Consider the following 22270-nt stretch of genomic DNA (forward strand, 5'->3'; position numbering starts at 1 on the left):
AAACACATTGTTTTATGCTCTGCATCTTAGATTGATGTGTCATAATCTTGAGACCTTAGTAATATTGTGCTTTATTTTGTAAAAATACTTATACATTAATTGTACTTCTTTGTTAGCTTTGAAATTGGGATTGCCATTGCAATATTTTTTAATATTGAAAGGTTAATTGTCAAGCTTATGTTGCTGAGGTTGAAATCACAGATCTTATTCATAAACACATTTTAAGGATAAAAGTTGAAATGATTACTAAAATAGCACACAATTTGTATTAAATTTTATTAAATATGCTTTCTAGGAAAAGCCTGTTATCTTTTTTAGGGCCTGAGAAAGAAATGAAAATTTATTCATTTGAAAGTGATTTCTATTTAGAATATATTCCATATTTGCCAGATTAGTCACCAGCCAAGTTTCTGGTGATCAGGTAGTATGGTGAACAATGCAAGGACAACAGAATTTTTTAAGCATATTCATGTAATCACAACTTTAGAAAAATGCATTTCTAAGCATAGAACAATTTGTTAGCAATCAGTAGGATTTGTTTAATCAAAATGTTGGTGAGATTTAGGTTAAGTTAGTTTGTTTGTTTTTATGCAGTACAAAAGATTGAACCTGGAGCCTCACACTCACTGACCTATGCTGAGCTATGTTTCTGGCCCTTGTGATCCTTGACCATATTTCTTAGAACTCCTAAAATAGTGATACTTCCAGATAATCGTTCCATTTGAGTAAATTTTCCTTTATAGAGAAAATGTAGAATTTTTCAGGGTAGCAATATTTTTCTGTTAAAAAATATATGTGCATTTTCCCTATAAAAGCAATTTTGGCTTTATATAACTGTGTGTGTGTGTGTGTGTGTGTGTGTGTGTGAAAGAGAGAGAGAGAGAGAGAGAGAGAGAGAGAGAGAGATGTGTATCTGAAGTATCTGAATTTCTGAGGGTTTCACATGTAGTTGTTATATCTAATAAACATTCTATTTCACAGCTGAGATTAACTGTTAATTATAACTATTGTAGCAAGACTTTTCATTCAGTCATTAATCATTTTAGTGTATATCTTGAGTTCAATAGATATCAGTAGTTTTAATTTAATTCTTTCTCTTTTTTTAGTACTGTGGATTGAACCTATAGGTGCTTTACTAGTAAGACACATCCATAGCCCTTTTTATTTTTTTTATTTTGAGACATTGTCTCACTAAGTTGCTTAGGGCCTCATTAAATTGCAGAGGCTAGCCTCAAACTTGTGATCTCCTGCCTCAGCTTCCCTTGATGCTGGAATTATAGCTGCCCACCACTGTGCCTGGATTTAATTGTAATTGCCTCTGACGATTTTAAACATGGAATTGATAAGGTCTGGTTTATTCTTTGTGATTACATTGGCTGCTCTGAAGAAAATTACTTAATTGGAAGGAGGGGAGAATGGGAGGAGGGAAATGTTTAGAAGATTTTTTTATCATCTAGCAAAGACATCATGATAACTTGGATTAAGATGGCAGCAGTAATAAGAAGTAGAGATGTATTTGAGTTTTATTTTTGAGATGAAGCAAACAGGCCTGCTATTATGTGGATATCAGTTTGAGAAGAAGGAAGAATCGGATATGACTTCTAGTTATTTGGCCTGATAACTATGTACATAATGATAATTATGACAGAAATAGAAAGATTAATAAAGCAGATTTATGTGCTAAGATGAAGAAAGAGGGAGGTCTTTAAGAATTCGGTTATGGATTTGTTAGGTTTTTCAGTACCAACTTAATATCCTAGTGGAGATGATAGTTAATTATATGTGTCTGATGCTCTGAAGAAAGCAAGGATTGGAGATATGAATTTGAGCAACATCAGCACATAGATGGTATTTAAAAACATGAAACTTGATCAGAATACCTAGGAAGAGTTTAGATAGTAACAAGGGTGGGCTAAATATTCTAATTTTTAGGCATTAAACAGTCATCAAATCCTGAATCAGCATCCAGTAGAGTAGAAGAAACCCAATAGAGTGTGATGTCACAGGATACATGAATAGAAGTGAGCTGTGAACTCTGTCTACTGCCTCTTGAGAACTAAGACAAGGAAGAGCCTTCATTATTGGATTTGGTAAGATGAAAGAAGGTTCTTGTTGAACATAATAGTGAACATGTATTGAATTGTTTCTACAGTCCTGGTATTCTTATGCTTTCATGTGTGCTATTTAATCTTCACAATAATCTTATGAGATAGTTACTTTGATTATTTTCATTTTATACTTGAGGAAATCAAGATACTGAGAAGTTATATTGCATTTATTGATAGTAAATCACGGAACATGAATCAGAGCCCAAGAGGTTAAGATTCAAGCTTAACAATCAGATTTGTTTCCTTTTCTATATAATAAATATGAAGAAAAACTGGAATGAAACTATAGTGAAATAGACTTCATAGAGAATCGGAGGTAACGTTTTGCAAAAGTTTTATAGTGAAAGGAGAAGCTAAATGGGATATGAGCTGGAAGGAAATATAAGGTCAAGGTCACTTTGTTTTGTATTAGATGAGTGATATTAAATGTGTTTCTGATGATGGTAATGCTATAGTTGAAAGATGACTTGAAGATTTAGGAGAGATTAGGGATGATTTGAGAAATGCAGTTCTTAAATAGCAAAAATGGTGGCCTATATAGAAGTAAGGAAATTTCTTCTATTTTAATAGAGAGCACATTGTTCATAGAATCAAATGTAGCTAGATTGAGAGTATTATAGGAAATTGATGTAGGTAATTCTTGTCATGTGGTTTCTTGCTTCTATATGAGGTATGAAGGAAAGGCAAGATCATCTGCAAAAAAAATTGAATAGGTTATTATAAGTTGGAGGAAAAGGTAATAGAGAAATAAGCATTTTAGAGAGAGAAAAACAGAATTTTTAGAGAAATCAGAAGAGCCAATTGGCAATGGTGCTTTCCATTTGATATTTTTGCTTATGGGGTAAAACCAATTAGCATTGTTCTATTATGTTTTTCTCCATTTCTGGAGAAGAGTTTAGCTATGTGGTTTTAGGCCCAGAGTAAGGTTTATTCGGGATTATACAAGTAGACAGTTGGATGGAGAGAAAGAGGAACAAAGCAGTTAAAGAGTTTTCAGGGAGTGATTATAGTTCTGGAACATGATATTTCACAAAGGATGGGTAAAGAGGGGTGAAAAAGAAGAGGAGATCTTTAACAGAAAGGTGTTTGTTAAGATGTCACAAAGGCTGGGTGAACTGGAAGGAGACTGGAGAAGCAGGAGCTTATGGTAGAGAATACCAGTGACTGTACCCAGAGTATAACCATGGCATTGGGTGGTCCAGATAGAAATATATATATATATATATATATATATATATATATATATATATATATATATATATATAGATAGATAGATATATAGATATATAGATATATATATGAGAGAGAGAGAGAGAGAGAGAGAGAGAGAGAGAGAGAGTGTGTGTGTGTGTGTGTGTGTGTGTGTGTATGTTGAGGAAATTAAGAATTTGGGAGGCAACAGTATGAGGAAGAGGATTATTATTTTTAAAGATGGGTACTAAAATTGCTGAGAATGTGTCACAAGTAGTGGAAAAGAGGAAGACAGTAAGCCAGGTACTAGAATTTCAGTGAAGCAAGGTCATGTCTTAGCCAAATGACAGTCAAGAGGAACAGTATGGGCTAGTGTGGTCAGATGAAATAATCTTCAGAATATCTGGCAGTTTTAAAGGAAGAAGGGGGGATGAAGTTGTTTGGAAATAATATTGGAAACAAGGTAGGTGGGAAAACACCTATCTACCAGTATCAAGCCTCAAAGTTTCAGAGGAAAAACAGTATTTTCAGGAGGTTACTACAGGCATGAACAACTTTCAAAAGCATGCCTGTAGTAGGATGGTTTGGATGGGTAGAGACCAAAGGTAGAGCCACCAGTAATAAGACTGTGGGACTATTTCAGGGAGAGGTGAGTGAGGATCAGACAATGCCAATAGGGTTGGAGAGAGATGTTTGAAAGATCCATCAGAAGCATAACTTGCAGGACTGTTTTAGAAAAAAAAATGGTAAGATAATTGGTAATAATATTGGCAGAGAAAGAGAACACAGAAATGAAGGACAGATTTCAGGGGAGAAAACTGAAGGTCTTTTTTTGGGAGGGTACTAGGAACAGAACTCTCAGGAGCGCTTGGCCAATGAGGCACAACCCCAGCCCTATTTTGTATTTTATTTAGAGACAGGGTCTCACTGTGTTGCTTAGAGCCTTTGTGTTGTTGAAGCCGGCTTTGAACTCTTGATTCTCCTGTCTGGGACTCCTCAGCTGCTGGGATTACAGGTGTGCACCACCGTGCCCAGCTTTTCTTTTTAAGTCAAATAGTACTAAATTATTTTTGTTAGGAAAACAGTATTTTGTTTCACTTCTCACTATCTCTTAGTGCTTCTCTCAGGAGGATATTATTTTTTTTCTGTGGTAATTGTCTTCTATAATATTTTTTGTTCATTTCCCCCTTAGAATCCTGTTTGGCAGTTGTTGGTCTTTCTGATTTAATTCTGTATTTTAAATGTTGCTTTTCTTCTATCTTACTCCTACCACCATGACTCTCTACCTAGTGAGGAGACTATTTTCTGAGAGATTTCTTTAATATTATCTCTCAAATTCTTAGATAACTTTTTATGGTACCTTATTTTTAAATTCCAAGCGTTCTTTTGCTTATTCCATTTTCATAGCATCCTATAGTTATTGATGGATATAACATCTTCTCATTTCTAAAGACATTAATTACAATTTTCTTCTATTTTCATTGGCTCTGTTTGCTCTGTATACCTTTTTCCCCTTTCATTTTAACATATTCAGAAGTTTCCCTCAATTGTTTATTAATCTCTGTCTGACTTTATATTCATAATACAAATCCCTATATGTTGGTATTTAGCAATAAGTCATTAAAGAGCTGAATAGAAGCAGTGTGGGCATAGGTAGGGCTTGTCAGTGGTGGATATTTTTGTTGTTTGTGGTGCCTCCAAAGTGTGAGAAGTCATTTCCCCTGGGGCTGTCAAGTTTCTTAGAGAAGCAGCTTCTAATTTTCTAGGAAGACATAGGCCTTGTTCCAGGGCCTGCTTCCAGGTTCCAGATAAACTGACAGTCCATAACATATTATGAACTGTGGTTCTGTGTCTCAGAGTTCATTTTACATTATGTACTGTCAGTTTATCTGGGTTTCTGTCTTTCCAGTGCATAAACTGTGCTCTCCTTGGTTCTATAGGCCAAATTAGTTGTTGTTCTCCTCCTTCTCCACCTCTTACTCATCTTCCTTTCTTCTTTCCTTTAGTAATCAATGCTTAGAAAACTTTAGATGGTTAATGCAAAAAGCAAGGAAAAAGGCACCCTGTGGAAAAAACTAATTAAAATGAAGAAAAAAATCAACTATTGTAATGTCCTTAAAGATGAGAAAAAAAAACACTGCATTCATACTTACTTCTAATTCAGACATTTTACCTCTATCTGCTTTCTTACAAAAGTTTGTTGGAATTTTTAGTTAACCACTGTATTCTCTTCTGTACTCTTTGTTCTTGTAAATTTGTATATATTTCCTTCAGGAAATTTCTTAGCTATCATCCTAAGTAATGGGGCAGATTAATCTGTGTGTGTGATTAATCTTCTATTTTTAATTGGACTTCTTAAGTTTCATTTTGAACATATTGCTATAGATATGCTTGTGGAGATAGAGGTTTGTTGCCAGAGTTGAGAAATTTCACTTAGTGATATATATTTAGACCTAATCAGATTAATATCATTATTGAAGCATATCCCAAGGAGTCTGAAGCATGAAAATATTTCATTTATTCACTCAACATGTAACTATCAAGTGTCCACTGTGTGTTGGCAAAAAGATGACGAATTAGGATGGAACGTGAGGAAGGAGCTAGAGGTAAGGCAGAGTGAAAGAAGCCATTGAAGAGCACCAAAAGTGATGGGAGGAGAACATGAAGAGAGTTCTCCTATAGTGAGAGTGGATACTTTCAGAAAGGGTGAGCAGAAGGTGTTCTGTAGCATCAAATAAAGCTAAGGTTCAGGGAGAATGAGTGAGAACTTCTGCTATTTACTGCATCCCTAAAATGGTGCTAGATTCTGGGTGAACAAGACTGTCCTAATCTGAAAACTATAAGAACTTAATACATGCCAGCAGAGATAACAACAATTAATCTTATACTCGCCCTATGAGGAGGTGGCCCTCAGAGTTATAAAACAAACTCAGGATGAGCCACCCAACTAAACAGAACTTTGAAGAATTAGTAATAGACTCAGAACTCAAGTGTATTTCCACATGTAACATTTTTTTCTTTCAAAGAACAACCACAGATAATATGTAAGCTTTAGAACAACAAAAGGATTTTCAGAGGGTTTGCACATATTGACACATTAATACAAAATTACAAAGGAAATTTGAAAATTATTAATCATTTGTAAAGAAAATCTTAAGTATTTCATGGGAAAATATACTTTGAGGCTTTTGATGTTAAAATAGTATATTTTGTAAATATAAATACTATATTTCTGTGACCTCAAAGTCTGAGGTGACAAAAATGGGCTATTTATTTGAAAAACAAATTGCCAATGAACTAATTGGCAATTCAGTGTTTACACTCTCATCGACTTGCTTACTATGATACCCATGGCCCAGGTGAATAACAAAAGTATGGAGTAGTTTACACCAATTACACTTTAAAACTAAAATCTAAATTTTATTTATTCAAACAGAAAATAATATTTGTGTTCTTACTATTGCCCCTTAATATCCTAAATTAAATTGAATGTTGGTTTGAGATAAACATGCCACCCCCCAAAGCTACTTTACCTACCTAATGTTAATAATGACAGTCTGCCTGAGAGAAAATATTTTTCAGGAAGGACAGCAGTGTCATGGATTTCCTCTTAAAACTGAGAATACATTTAATTATCTGTCAACCATAAGAAAGCTGTGCTGTATGTGCAGGGGCAAAAGTTGGCAAGGAACACTACCTTATTTTTTTCCTAGAAACTGCAGAACCCTTCCACCCACCCTGTTTTCCTTTTCTCCTTCATGTTCTTCTAGCTGATAGAATGAGCACAGAACTTAGAAAAAGGAGAAGCCTTACTGGCGGTTTCCTTTTACAGCCCTGGGAAACACCTGAGGGCCGGAGGGAGATGAAATCTTTTATTGTTCCTTTTTAGTGGCAACACAGGATGGTGTGGGAGTGGAATGTTTTCCTAGTTTGAATACATTTACCAAAACAACCACCTAACACCTACCTGTCTACAGCTCCCACTCCCTCAGCAAAAGGCTTTCCTCCCTTGGTGTAGGCTGAGATGCAAAGTGCTTACACAGATAAACCTAAAAGGTGAATCAGAGAAAGTGTCTCTCAGTAAAATGCTCACCAGTTTTATCTGTTCAATAAAGACCCTATCCTGGATGATCTCGAAACCTCTTTTGTATGCTAACACTTTATTATTCTGAGTGATTAATTTTTGTAATTTTACGGTGCAGATGTTGGTTACTAATCTCTACTAAGGACAGTAAGAGCAGCATCATTTCCTTTGTAGAAGGGTATGTGTGAAATAAAAACAGCTTTCTTCAGGGAGTCTTCCTATGGGCCATTCCCAGCTCCTGCTGGGAGGTAGCAGGACTCAGGAGAGCAGTAGCGACTCACCAGAGTTTGAGTACATGTTTTGTGGGGACTTAGACAAGTCTTAACCTCCTTAAGCCTCAGTTAATTCTTTTAAAAAATGGGCCCAATAAAGCTTAGTCCATAGGTGGATGCAAAGATTAATCATGTAAAGTACCTAATACAATGTTTGCCACATGGAATTGCTTATTATGTCATTTGACTGTAATTATTAATAATGGAAGTAGTATATGCCCTTCTTAGTTTGAATAAACTTACCAAAACAACCACCTAACAGCTCCCACTCCCTCAGCCAAAGGCTTTCCTCCCTTGGTATAAGATGAGATGCAAAGTGCCCACACAGGTAAATCTAAAAGGTGAATCAGAGAAAGTATCTCTTAGTAAAATGTTCACCAGACACACCCATGTACATTTTTCCCAATAGTTTGTGCAGTTACAGAGAATTCGCCATTGTTTCCTGATCCCAGAGTAGACCCAGCCTCAGTTTGCAATCACAAGTGCTTTTGAAATACTGTCAAGTATTTGACATTTTCTTCACTCAATTGTAGTGTCATTTTGCTGTTGTTTTGTAAAACATTGGGTCTTTGGAAGTTGAATGATCAGATATCTATCTGTAAATAGGTGATGCTTTAAGGATTGACTATCTTTTAATGATGTAGATAGAAAATTTAGTATAACCAGTTTCTTTGTTTTTATTTTGTAGAACTCTTCCATTTGAATTGCATGAGGGAATCCTGGAATATTTTGGTTTTCTCTGGCTAGGTTGTTTTACCTCATTAAATCTGATGCTTGGTTAATATGTCTCTTTGAAACTCATGTAAGTTGTCTTTGGTGGAAATAATGGGAAATTTTTTCTCACATTTTATAAGAATGAATTAGAAAAAAATTCTCAAAAGTTATCACTTTATTATGTCTGATTCGATCCTCTAAGAAACAGACACTAAAATAATATTAATCATGCAAGAGTTTATTTGGGTCATCACCTGGGGGTAAATGGGAATGAAGCCAGTGAATGCCAAGAGACCATGATGCAAGTCTGGCACCTGTGGAGAGGAGAAGAGAAGGATTACAGTTGGGTAGTAAGAGTCTTATTACAATGCAGTTCTAAGAAAAGTCTGATGAGTTTTCCAAAAAAAATTGCAGAGGAGTCCACTTGCAATTATGGGCCTGCTTTAGAATCTGTTCTGTGCTGACCCACAATCTAGAAGTAGGCCACTGGCAGGGTGGCCTCAGAAAAAACACAGCAGTGGATTCACCGCATGTCATTTGGGGCCTTTGGACACTTATGCTTCTCCAGTAGATATGAGATCCCATTTTCATGGCCACTACACTTTTATTGATTGCCATAGCCTATGATACAGTCTTATGTTCTATGAAATGAATATTTTCTTAGCTATTAGTTTACAAAATTATTGAAATACTTGGCAGTATTTCAAAAGCACTTGTGATTGCAAACTGACGCTGGGTCCACTCTGGGATCAGGAAATAAAGGGGCAATTTCTGTGTAAAGAATTTGAAAATAACAAAGCTGACTAAAATATTCTGGTCTTTTTATTATCACCATGTGCTGGCAATTCACATGGTGTCACTGATAAATACTTCACCACATCAGGACAGATGACTCCAGCCATCACACCTTCAACCTTTAATGTCACTGCCAGCCTTCCTTTTTCTCTTCTTTTTCTTTCCAGCCATGAAAGTGTGCCAAAAAAAGTCATATAGTTTTTCTCTCCAGATTCCTGAGAGGAATGTACTTAAGAGCATCTTTGGGAATGCTAGATACTGAAGGGCTTTAATGTTGTATTACTATGTGTTTTCAAAAAGTGAAGACATTATTTTCTTTCTTTCTTTCTTTCTTTCTTTCTTTCTTTATTTATTTATTTATTTATTGTTGTAGTTAGACACAATACCTTTAATTATTTATTTGTTTGTTTCTTTGTTTGTTTGTTTTTATGTGGTGCTGAGAATCAAACCCAGGTAGGTGAGGGCTTTTATTGCTGAGCAACAACCCCAACCCCAAGACTTTCTTAAAGAGTGTCCAAGGAAGCCCTCAGTTGCCAGGCCTAGATTTTGAAAGATGGTAGATTTTGGCTTGGCAGAAAAAGTCACATGGAAGGCTTTCAGGGTATAGGTAGAGTATTCAGGGCTCAGAGGATAAGGAAGTATAAAATATATTTGGGAAATCATAAAAAAAATTGGTGTCATACTGGGCATGAATAGAAAGTAGGACTAGAAAAGTAAGTTGTAATGATAAAGTTAAGATTTTTGAATGCCAGTTTGAGTAGTATGTGCAGACAAGTTTAGAAACTACTGTCTTAAAATATTTTCAAATATGACTTCTCTCCATACCCACTACTATGACACTAGTCACAGGTCACTTGAATTACTTTCTGTTTAGTCATTGTGCTTCTAATCACCCCTCATAGTTATCCTCCCCACAGCAACCTGGTGATCTCCCAGCAATACAAATATGACCATGTCAAATGCTTCTGCCTTTATCTTTTCAAACATCTTCAATCCTTTTTTACCTCCTGGCTCCACAACATTTACCAGTATAACATAGGCAGGTTTTCGATGAGTATTGTACATGGTGATTTTCAGCCTACTTGAATATATACCCCTTGGTACAGTGTTTAGAATCTTGGGAAAGAAACTCTTTGTTCTCTCCACCATTTCTTTTTTCCCCTGTCCCCTTTTCTCCATTCTGAGACATATTCTTCTACCAAAGGGCTTTACCCTTAATATGGAATACAAAGCCACTTTATGAAGTAGCCCTGTTTCTCAAATCTCATCTTTCACCAAGCTCTATTTTGTTACTTTAACTTCTCATACTCCAAACTTCTGAAAATTTCCAGAGGAGACCAATTAGTCCTATATTGTGTGCCTATGCTTAGTTCTCTCCTGTCTTTTTAGAATGCCTCACCATTTTAGCTTCTCCAGTGCGCTCTCTCTCTCTCTCTCTCTCTCTCTCTCTCTCTCTCTCTCTCTCTCTCTGTTGTAAATGGACCTTTTATTTTATTTATATGTGGTGCTGAAAATTGAACCCAAGTTCTCACACATGCTAGGCTAGTGCTCTACCACTGAGCCACAACCCAGCCCACTTCAGTGCTCTTAAAAAAAAAAAAAAACTTGAAGTTTTGAAAGCTATCAGCAAATCTCTCAATGTGGGGATTATCTCTTTGGAGATTTCTCTGACTCCTTACTGTGCTGGGTTGGGACTCTTCTTTTATTATCAAGGTTTCTATGTATTTTTCTTTCTAAGCTTGCTGTGTTATACTATAATTAATTGTTTTAATATGCCTATAATTGTTACCTATGTCCTCTAGATTTGAAAATTTTATAATACTTTGATTTAATTTAGTCTTTTGACTTCAAGAAATTCAGAGAATTATTCTTAACAGAAGCTAACATCAAAATACATCAATATTGAAAATAATTTTATATATTTTTAAAGAAATTATAACTGCTACATAAAACGATATATATATATATATATTTATGGTGTACCATGTGATGTTTTCATACACACACACACACACACACACACACACTCTTTGTGTCATGTTCAAATGGAAGTAAACATATCTATTTCTTCAAACATTTACTATTCCTTTAGGGTGAAAATATTTAAATCTTCTATCTTTTTAAAATGTATAGTACATTATTGTATAGTTACACTACTATACAATAGCACATGAGAATATTTTTCTCTTATCAAATGGCACTTAATATCTGAAACTTTCCCCATCCTTTCCTCTCCCCTACTCTCCCTGGCCTCTGGTAACCACCATCCTACTATCAATTTCTATGAGATTAGCTGTTTTAGTTTGGACAGACCTAAAACGAAAGTAATTCATTTTGTTCAATCACAAAAGTGTGTTTTATACTTGCTGAATTTGGGTAGGGTGCCATCTATCCAAATGGAAACATTGCAACATGTTTTAAAAATATGAAATTACATTACATGCTGGAGAAATTAATAAAAAAGGTAGGTGAAACTCCAAAAATAAAGTATAGGAAGAACAAAGGACTGAAGACCAAAAATCATTAGGGCAACATCTGCCTTTAAAAAGCAGAGATTAAGGAGTTAAGTAGACAAAAGATTTGTAGAAGGAGAATCAGCATAATGTATAAAAATCAGAAAAATGAGTGTTTTGAGAAGCAGAGATGTGATAGAACTAGTATTCCAGGTGGCAAGGGGTCCTGTGAAGTTTCTCTCTGATGACACCTACTCTGGGAAGCAGCATCCACAGAGCAGGGACCACAATCTCCAGGAATCAAACTGGATAAATTTATGGAGGCTCCAATCCCTTTAGCCATAATCTAAACCCAAGTAGTTCTTGGCGTTTTTGAGACACACAACTTTTTAAAAAATCTCAAGAAATCTAATTACTATCTATCCTTAGATTAATTGGGTACACATACATATGCAATTTCCCTTATAATTTCTCATGGTTCACTCTACCACTACCCCTAAACAATGCCCACATGGACTTCCACATTACAAGTATGGTTCCACCATCAGCTCACAAACAATGCTTGCATTCTGAGGACAGGTCATATGATTGAGGATTAAGAATTATTATCTCTGTTCAACCCTTAGTAAGTTTAAACTCATGGAGACCTTAGGAGAAATCCTCTTTTGCCTTACCATTTTAAGGAGCAATGGACAGAGAAGAAGTATCCCTTGGTGCCTGCTAGTCTTTCCAGCCTGCCAATTGAGCATTTTCTGGATTTCTACCTATTGACTAACCAATTCACTAACTTAGGCTTCTAGCTACTGTGGTTCTGCAAGCCTTGGCTTCCTAAGAGGTCTCCTTTAGAATTTTAACCAGCAAATAATTTACCTCGTGCATGTCTGTCTTTTGACACCCCTTCTTTTAAATGACTCACCTTCATTTATTCCCTTTTTTAATTAAAGAATTTAGGAAAGCAATGAAAACATTCTGGCTTCCAGAAATAGAAAAATAATTGTTTAAATTTTTAAAGAAAAGGGGAACTGAGTCATAATCAACTTTTGTCAATCTTAGCTCAAGGAAAGAACAGTAATGTGGGAAATTCAGAGAACTGGGCAATAAATAATATTATTTTTGATTGTGATTTATATTATGAAGTTGTTTTTGTATGTATTTTCTGACTTTATTTTCTCTGAATTAGCATAAAAATATTTTTGCAATAACTGTTTCAAGAGTGAAATCAGATGTGTTGGGAAATTGTTTTGGGATTCTAAGTGTGTTTATTTGATCTATATGTGTCATTAGTGGTTAAGTCTTGATATCTCTTCAAGAGAGAATTTTAGAATTTAATAAATGGAGATTCCTTTAAGTAGAATATGATATTTTATGAAAAAAACTAAATGTAGTAAATGTGAAAGAATATTAGCCTAGAAATAATTATTATAGTCAATTTTATATTTGATTTTTAAAGAGATAAAGTGTTTGCATAAAAATCCCGCCCTATTTTATAAGGGTGTTTGTGGGTGATGGGCTAGTCTGGTGCCATGCTGTTGAATTACATGACTCTGCATTTTTCAAAACACATAGAACTGTATACCCCAAAAGTAATTTTTCTTGCATGCAAATTTTAAAAATTAACCAGGATAGAAAGCAGACTAACAAATAGATCTAACTGTATTTCAAAAATAACCTATCTGGAAGGGACATGGAAGAAAGGACTTAACCTAAATAACTTTGGGAAACAATGTTTCATCTAGATAGTACAAAGGATCCAGAAGGAAAGACTAAGAAACCACCTCAGATCAAAGGAGATTTAGGAGGAAGATAAAGGCAGTATAGTAGCCCAGGATAATATAGGCCATCAATGCAAAGACTTCAGAAATTCAAATGAAGTTTGTAGTTGAGTTAACAGTGTTATGCCATGTTAGTTTCTTAGTTTTGATAAATATGCCTTGGTTATAGAAATGTTTATACATGGTTATATGTTAATGCACCATGGTTATAACTAAGAGTAATATGGGTGAAAGGTGCAGGGAAACTCTAAATAATAGTATGTGCTCAACTGTTGTAAGACCAAATTTATTTTCATATAAAAAGTTAAAAAGTGCTGCCTCAAAATCTATAAATTTAAAAGTTAGGCCTTGTTGATTCTAGTAAATACTGGATATTTTGGTATTCTTCTACTTTAATATGATAAGTTGTCATTTGGTAGAAGACTATTTAAGCATAGAAATAAATGGAATTTATTTAAAGAAAGAACTTTATTTTTAGGTCTTAAATAGAACTAAAACCAAACTGAATAATTTATCAAGGCTAACACAGGTTATGAATGTGCATGGGTGACTATGTTTCATCCAGCATAATGCTTTTGCCAAACAAAACTAGTGTTTGAAATATTTCCAATAGAATATTATTCACAGAGAACAATGCATGATTTCACATTAAATGCATAAAAAGAAATTGTAATTTCATGGTGTCAGTGGGGGAAAAAAACAGCCTATTTTTTATGTCATGGTATCTTCTTTTTTAAAAACAGAGTGCTGGTGATATAGTTCAGTGGCAGAGTGCTGGCCTAAAGTGCACAAGGCCAGAGGTTCCATCCCTAGACCCCAACACAAACATAGACACACAGTTCTTAACACTGCCTGTTGCCTCCCATCCAGGCAGTGATAATTACTTTATCATCCTGCTCCTATAAGCTTGTGAATTTACATTATCTGGTATGCTGTTATGGTTTGGATCTGGAATGTACCACAAAAGCTTTTGTGGTAAAAGCATGATCCCCCATGCAACAAGGTTCAGGGGAAGGGTTTTATAAGCAAAAAAAAAAAAAAAAAAAAAACATTATTAAACTATATCTGGCCCTGGCCCCTTCCTCCTCCCCCACTTCTCCACTCCTGCCATCTCCTTGAGCTGAACAGTTTTTCTCCAATATACTCTTCCACCTGATGTTTCTACCTTGGAGCTGTGGACCATGGACTGAACCCCAGAAACCATAAGCAAAAATCAATCTTTCCTCCTCCAAGTTGTTCTTGTCAGGTATTTTGATCTTGGGGATGAAAAGCTGACCAACACACCTACATAACGGGAATGGGCATAACTGTTTCCCTTCAATTATTACAATTTTGTTCAGTATAAAACTTAATAAAAGTTTTTACTTAAATTTATAATAACTTTATTTTAACTCTACAATAGATTTGGTTTTTTTTCCTCCTTAGAAGTGGTAATTTTCTGATAAATACTGAGAACAGATAAGATTTGTTTAAATTTTTGAATTTAAAAAGTTGTACAGTTTCAGATCTAAAACTAGAGATAGAGCTTTTTCCCCTTTATACTAATAAGTGACTGTATATATGTCTGGGTTTGATTATAGTTGGCATCTCTGGATTCTGAGACAAAATATGCATTGCTGAGATGTCATGTCTTTCTGGCAGTCCAAAAGTATAATCACTCAGATATATAATGACTCCTCCAGCTTTTTTTGTAACCTGGTCTTAAGGTCTGCCTTACCTCCCCCTCTCTGCCCCCATACTCCTAGTACCCCCTCTGATTTCTCATTACTTACCATTTAATCATTTACTCTAAGTAATATGACTTAACTTCTGTATGGTTGTATCTCCCCTCCCTTTTTAGATTGTATAGTCCTACTGAACAGAATCAACTTTTTTGTTTATTTTTTAAATGTTTTAGTGCAGAAAAATGGAATATGTGCAAATATTTGAATTAGTAATTCAGCAAACCAAAATATCGCCCTTTACATTGTTCCTAATTTCTCAGGATTAAAAATTTGAACAAGTTTTAAAGTCTTTAATTTATTTTTCTAGTATAATACAATTAGGATCAATAAACAGTAAGTTGGAAAAGCAAACTATTATGTTATGGCAACTAAATTATTTTTCAAATCTAATCAATATATTCGTGTATGTTGATGATTCTAGAAATCTTTCTTACAACTCACCTGCATCTGTATTGCCTTGGTATTGTTTAAAAATGTAGGATTTTGAATTTCAACTTTGAATTTATACTCTAATAAAAGAATCTGTATTATTGGTTGAGCCCAGAAATCATTATTTAAAAAAAAAACTGGAATGGAGCCTTTATGTATTCTAAATTTTGAGAGTCACTGGGATTGTTGAAGAAATTATACCTTAATTTGGAATGATTCAAGTACATGAGAATTTCCACTTAAGTTGTACAGAGGAAAATAAGCAGTATAAATTATTAGTGAATAATAATTTCAGTTTGATGTTTGGGAAGTTAAAATCTCTATTAGTCTACAAATGAACTTCAAACATATTATATAGTTTAAAAAATTCATTCAACTGTGGAAAGAAATTTGACAAATCCCACCTAAGCTGAGAATTACTGAGATGAAACAATAAAACCATTGAAAAGCAGTTGATGATGGTGATGATGATAGTGATAGTGGTAATGGTGACGTTGATAATGTTGGTGATGGTGATGGTGATGGTGATGATGGTGATCATGATGATGATAATAATGGTGATGATGGTGAGAGTAAAGATATTGAGCATGAAATCATTACTGAAGGCATCAGCCATGTTGATGATGAAAATTAGGATGTCAGTGTTAACATGGGCCATGATGATCCCTGTGAGGATGTTGAGGAGGAGGAGAAAATTATGATTATAGCTGGCTGATGTTTACAATGATGGAATAACAGGTACGTCACTCCTAAGAACATAGAGAGTAGATAACTGACAATCATAACATAAGGAGTGTACTTTTTTTCTGCATACCTGTAATCCCAGATGTTCAGGAAGCTGAGATAAGAGGATCTCAAGTTTGAGGCCAGCCTGGGCAACTTGGTGACACCTTGTTTTAAAATAGGAAATAAAAAGGCCTGGTGAAGATGATGGGGGTGATGAAGATGGTGAAGGTGAAGAAAATGTTGATGAAACTGGCAACAATTATGAAGATATGAGGATGATGATGGTGATGATGCTGGTGATGGTGGTGGTGATGATGGTGATGGTGGTGATGATGGTGATGGTGGTGGAGAAGAAGATGATGTTACAGGTATTGATTATGGAGATATGAGGATGATGATTTTGATGGTGGTGGTGGTGATGATGATGATGGTGAGGTAGTGATGGTGATGGTGATGGTGGTGAATGTGGTCACAGTGATGATGGTGGTGGTGATGGAGGTGGTGACGGTGATGATAAGGATGTCGACAGTGAGATAGTCACTGAAGGCGTTGGCAATTGCCACAGTCTGTCTAGGCACAATTTATGAGCCACTTATTAAGCAGGAACAAACTTTATTTTTTGGACGCACACACACCACGCCAGCTCTTCAGGAATTCCCTCAGAGCCCAACTGCCACCACCAGCTCTCTCCCAGCCAGTCTCTCAACCACTCTTGAGGCCGATTGGCTGGGTCGTGTGGGCAAAGCCAAAAGAGTCCCCCAGTGAGCAGCTTCGTGGTCTGAAAGGGCAGGAAAACAGCCCAATGAGCATCACCGAAGAGAAGCCAATCAGCGGGTGCTAGGGCTGCAGTGAGAAAATCAGCTGGTTGCTGGGGCTGCTTCAGCTGCACCTCTCAACATCTCCACCTCTCTGTTTAATTAAACAACAAGCATGTGGCTTAGGGACTGTGCCTGTCTTAGATTGTCCAATACTGTATATGGTTCTTACCCGTCATCAGATGAGCTGACCTCAATGCGTCAGCCTCCTGTCTTAGGTTGGTACCATTGCAATTGGATCTTACCTGTCATTGACTAACTGGCCAGCATACAGCCATACCTGTGGTTAGGCATTTGTACCAGTGGGGGGTGAGGTTCTTTGCCTCACTTCTTTTGGCCCTTAAATTTTAGCTAAACAACCATCACAAGCAGAAGGGAGGAAGATACAACAAGCCAATTGATGGCTCCTTTTGGGAAAATTGCACCACCTATGACACCATCAGCAAAAATACCCCGGCACTACCACAAGTCGCTGCACCAACAGATAGTTCACAATGTGTACAAGTGATACATAGTCCAAGAAAGTTCTGCAAGCAGTTGTGATACTAGTCCAGGCAAGTTCTGCAAGAAATTCAGTGATAGCTATTGTAGAAGCTGTAGTTTGGTTTTATCTTTGACTTCATTGGCACTGGGATGATGATAGGAATTCTGGCAATGATGACTAAAGAAAAAATTATGTAACATTGCAGCAGGCACTAAAAGAAAGCGATTTACTGAACAATTTACATTATCCTGAACAGAATTAATAAATATAATGAAAATGAAAGCTGAAAGTAAATAAAAAGTTCTGTTAAACTCCTTTTTTGTTCACATATTAAAACAATCCTCAACAGCTGTTTATCCAATTTAAATTAAACCATTCAAATCATGTGAATAAGAAAAAAAAATTTGGATCCATTTTTTCATGAGTGCTCATCATATATGATATATGGACATACACACATACAAGCATACAACACAAAACACAAGTGTGCACACATAATATAATACATACAACACATAACATAATAGTAAAGGTCTTGTAACTTTTTACAGGTGAAATGTCTATTGCAATGTTTAAAAACTCCATAGTCAAAACCAAAAAATAGAACTGATCAGCAAAACATTAACCCAGGTCTGAATGAGCTCAAAAAACAAAATAGAACTTTATGATGTGAGAAAGAGCAATAATAAAATAGATATTGAAAAAAGCATCCTGGTTTCATTAGCCTCCAGGTGTGGGAGAACCACTGTCACAGATGTAATGATAGCCAAACTGGAGTTCTGGATATCAGCTGTTATGGTTTTGAGCCAAATCATATTCTTTTTGGTCTGTGGAAACTGCTTTAGTTAATCTCTCTGGAATCCAAATTGGCTGCTGTTCTCCCTGTAGAAACACACAAATAGACCCCCAAATCCAGACAAACACTGGGTCAGGACCTTTCCATTGTCCTGTTAGAATATCCTTCCAAAGTACCTTGGGCTTATGTACATTTTTTGGACACATGTGCCTTTCTGCAGCACTAAGCCCTGATGAATCCAAAATTTAAAAGTTTAGAGAAAAAAGGGTTATTTTAAGTTTATCTTTGGGGAATATATACCCCTTCCCAATTCCCTCTTTTTGCTTTAATAAGTACATTTTTAATAGTTTGATGAGCTCTTTCAACTATGCCTTGTCCCTGTGGATTGTATGGGATTCCTGTTATATGAGTAATGCCAAATGATGAGCAAAATTGTTTAAAAGAGGTAGAAGTATACCCAGGGGCATTATCTGTTTGTAACTGTTTTGGAGCGCCCACAGTGGCAAAATTTTGTAAGCAATGAGCTATAATATCTTTAATTTTTTCTCTGGCATGAAGGGAGCAAATCAAAAATCCGGAAGAAGTATCAACTGTAACATGCAAATATTTTAATTGTTCAAATTCTGGCAAGTGTGTGATGCCCATCTGCCAAATATGGTTAGGTATCAGTCCTATGGGACTGACTCCAAGATTAATTTGTGGTAAAAAGGTCACATAATTTTGACATTGTTTTATTATTTGTCTAGCTTGGTCTTTATTTTAAAATGCTTTTTAAAAGTATTTGCATTGACATGGAATTATTTATGAAAATTTGTAGCTTCGTCTAGTTTAAAGAAAATATTTATGTCATGTGTAGTTTTATCTGCTAAATCATTGCCCAAATTAAGGGCTCCATGCAATCCTGTATGTGCCCTGATATGTCCTATAAAGAATGGATTTTTTCTGTCCCAGATTAAACTTTGTATAATGGAAAACAAGCAGAAAACAGTAGAGGAAGGGGAAATCCTACCAGCATCTTCAGTGATAATATAGCATGAACTATATACTAACTATCAGAAAATAAATTAAATACAGAATCTTTAAACATCACAAAAGCTTGTAATACTGCATTAATCTCTACCTTTTGAGCTGATTGTTTGGGTACTAAAAATGTAAAAGTTTGATCATTCGTAACTACTGCTTCTATACCATTATTTGACCCATCTGTGAATATATTTGGAGCATTCATGATAGGTGTTTTTCTTGTCATTTTTGGAAAAACTACAGGCTGTGAAGACCAAAAAGACAACAAAGGATTAGATGGTAAGTGGCTATCAAATGAAACATTAGATTTGCACATGATTATTGCCCAAGTATTTAACTCATTAACTAACTCATCAATTTGATCCATAGTATATGGAGTAATAATTTTATTGGGAGAAATTCCAAACACTTTCTTTGTTGCTTTTATTCCTTTGAGTATTAAGTGTCCTACAGCTTCAGCATACCTAGTAATAATAGTGTTAGGAGAATAAGATAAATGTATCCATAATAATGGACCTTCTTGCCAAAATATTCCTGTAGGAATATTTTTGTTGGTAGTACAATAAATAATAAAGTCAAACTTATATCAATTCTATCCAAATGCATATTTTCCATATATGTTTCAATGATTTTTAATGTCTTACGTGCTTCAGGCTTTAACATGCCGGGTGAATTTGGATCCGATGGATTTTTTAGGATATCAAACAAAGGTCCCAATTCTCCCGTTGGTATACCTAGATAAGGCCTTATCCAATTTATATCTCCTAATAACTTTTGAAAGTTGTTAAGTGATTTGAGTTGATCTACTCGTATTTGAATTTTTGGTGGACGGACCATGGTTGAGGATGATAGAACTCATAAATAGTTAATTGGAAAATTTAATTGTACTTTATCTATTGCTATTTTTAGATTATAATTTTTTAATAAGTTTGTAAATGTGGCATAACATTCTAGCAATGTGTTTTTGTCTTTGTGTGCTAATAATACATCGTCCATATACAGAAATATTTATAGTTCAGGATTTTGATTTCTAAGTGGCTGGATTGCTTTGTTAACATAAATTTGACACATAGTTGGGCTGTTAGCCAACCCTTGAGGGAGTATTTTCCATTCATATCTCTGATCAAGACCTTTATGATTCAGTACAGGGATAGTGAATTCAAAACCTGAACTATCCTCAGGATGAATTGGAATTGAAAAAAAATCTTTAATATCTATAGCTAAAACATACCAGGTTTTTGGCAAAGCAGACAATTGAGGAATCCCCGATTGAGCAGGTCCCATAATAACCATCTCATTATTAATGGCTCTTAAATCTTGCAATAATCTCCATTTACCAGATTTCATTTTAATGACAAAAATGGGAGTATTATGGGGAGGTATGGAAGGTTGCATATGTCCCTCTGCTAATTGTTGTTTGACCAGGTCATGGGCTGCTTGTATCCTTTCTTTAGTTAGAGGCCACTGAGGAACCCATACTGGTCTTTCTGATTTCCAAGTAACTTTTATTGTCTCAGTGACCCTTCCTGAAAATCCAATCCATGTCTGTCTGTTTCTTGATCTATTTGTATTGGTGCTGCCATACCTTTTTCTTGTTCTCCTAATCTTTTTCCTTTCCTAAAACCTTTTCTAGCCATAATAGTGGATGCATCTGAATTGATGTTATTTGTTAATGTTAGTCCTAATTGATCTAGGACATCTCGTCCCCATAAATTTATGGGAAGATGATCCAATACATATGGCTGTATAGTTCCTTCACATCCTTCAGGATCCTTCCAGTCTAATAATATCACACTTCTATGGGGATTAGTTGCCACTTGTAAGCCTTGAAGAGTTTGAGTGGCTTGTTGTAATGGCCAATGTTTTGGTCATTCTTGAAAAGAGATGATGCTAAGATCTGCACCTGTATCCAGTAGCCCATTAAATTCACATCCTTGAATATTTAGTTTTAGCATGGGGTGAGAATCTAAATTTAAAGAAAGAATAGTCCAATCTACACCTGTGGAGCCTAATCCCCTGGAACCTCTTTCTATAGTACCACTGGAAAATGTATTATGTAGGCTGAGAATTATTAGTAAGTGTGCTATTCTATCTCCTGGTGAAATTACTGATATACCCTTTGGAGAACTGGCTATAATTTTTATTTCACCTTCATAATTGGGATCAATTACCCCAGGACTTATCATAAGTCCTTTTAGAGTAGAAGAACTGCGTCCTAACAATAAGCCTACTGTTCCTTGGGGAAGAGGTCCTTTTATTCCTGTGGGAATGATTTGAACTCCCATCTCAGTTAGTACTGCTCTGGCAGAGGTGCAGATGTCCAACCCTGCACTCCCTCTGGTTTGTTTGATGAGATATCTGATGGATAATGTGTCCTGGGCACTACCCTGATGGTGTTGCTGGGTTCCTCCATGGTGTTGCTTGGTTCCTCCATTGCCCCATATATTTGTGGTCATGGGCCCCGAAACATTGGGTCCCCCTGTCCATTTTTTGGCAATGGAGCCCGATGCCTTTCTCCACGATATTGTGGTTAAACACCTGGTTCTTGTCCATTTTTTGATAACAGAATACCCTCTATGGTAGTTTGAAAATGGCATTCATTAGCCCAATGTCTCCCTCTACTGCATCTTGGACAAATACCTGGTATTCTACCCCTTTGATACCTAGTTTTGTTAAACCCCCCTCCTATGGGGCAATTTCTTTTAAAATGTCCTGTTTGTTTACAATTGTAGCATGTTTTTGGCCTGGCATCTAAAGCCTGTTGTACTGCTGCCAAGACTTGCCCTTGTTCATTAATGTCTCTACATAATTTAGTATATGTGTTTAAATCTTCATGTTTCCATGGTCTAATGACCTCTCTGCACCAACGATTTGCTTGCTCATA

This window comes from Callospermophilus lateralis, unplaced genomic scaffold (genome assembly GCF_048772815.1).
Source record: "Callospermophilus lateralis isolate mCalLat2 unplaced genomic scaffold, mCalLat2.hap1 Scaffold_63, whole genome shotgun sequence".
NCBI classification, from domain to species: Eukaryota; Metazoa; Chordata; class Mammalia; order Rodentia; family Sciuridae; genus Callospermophilus; species Callospermophilus lateralis.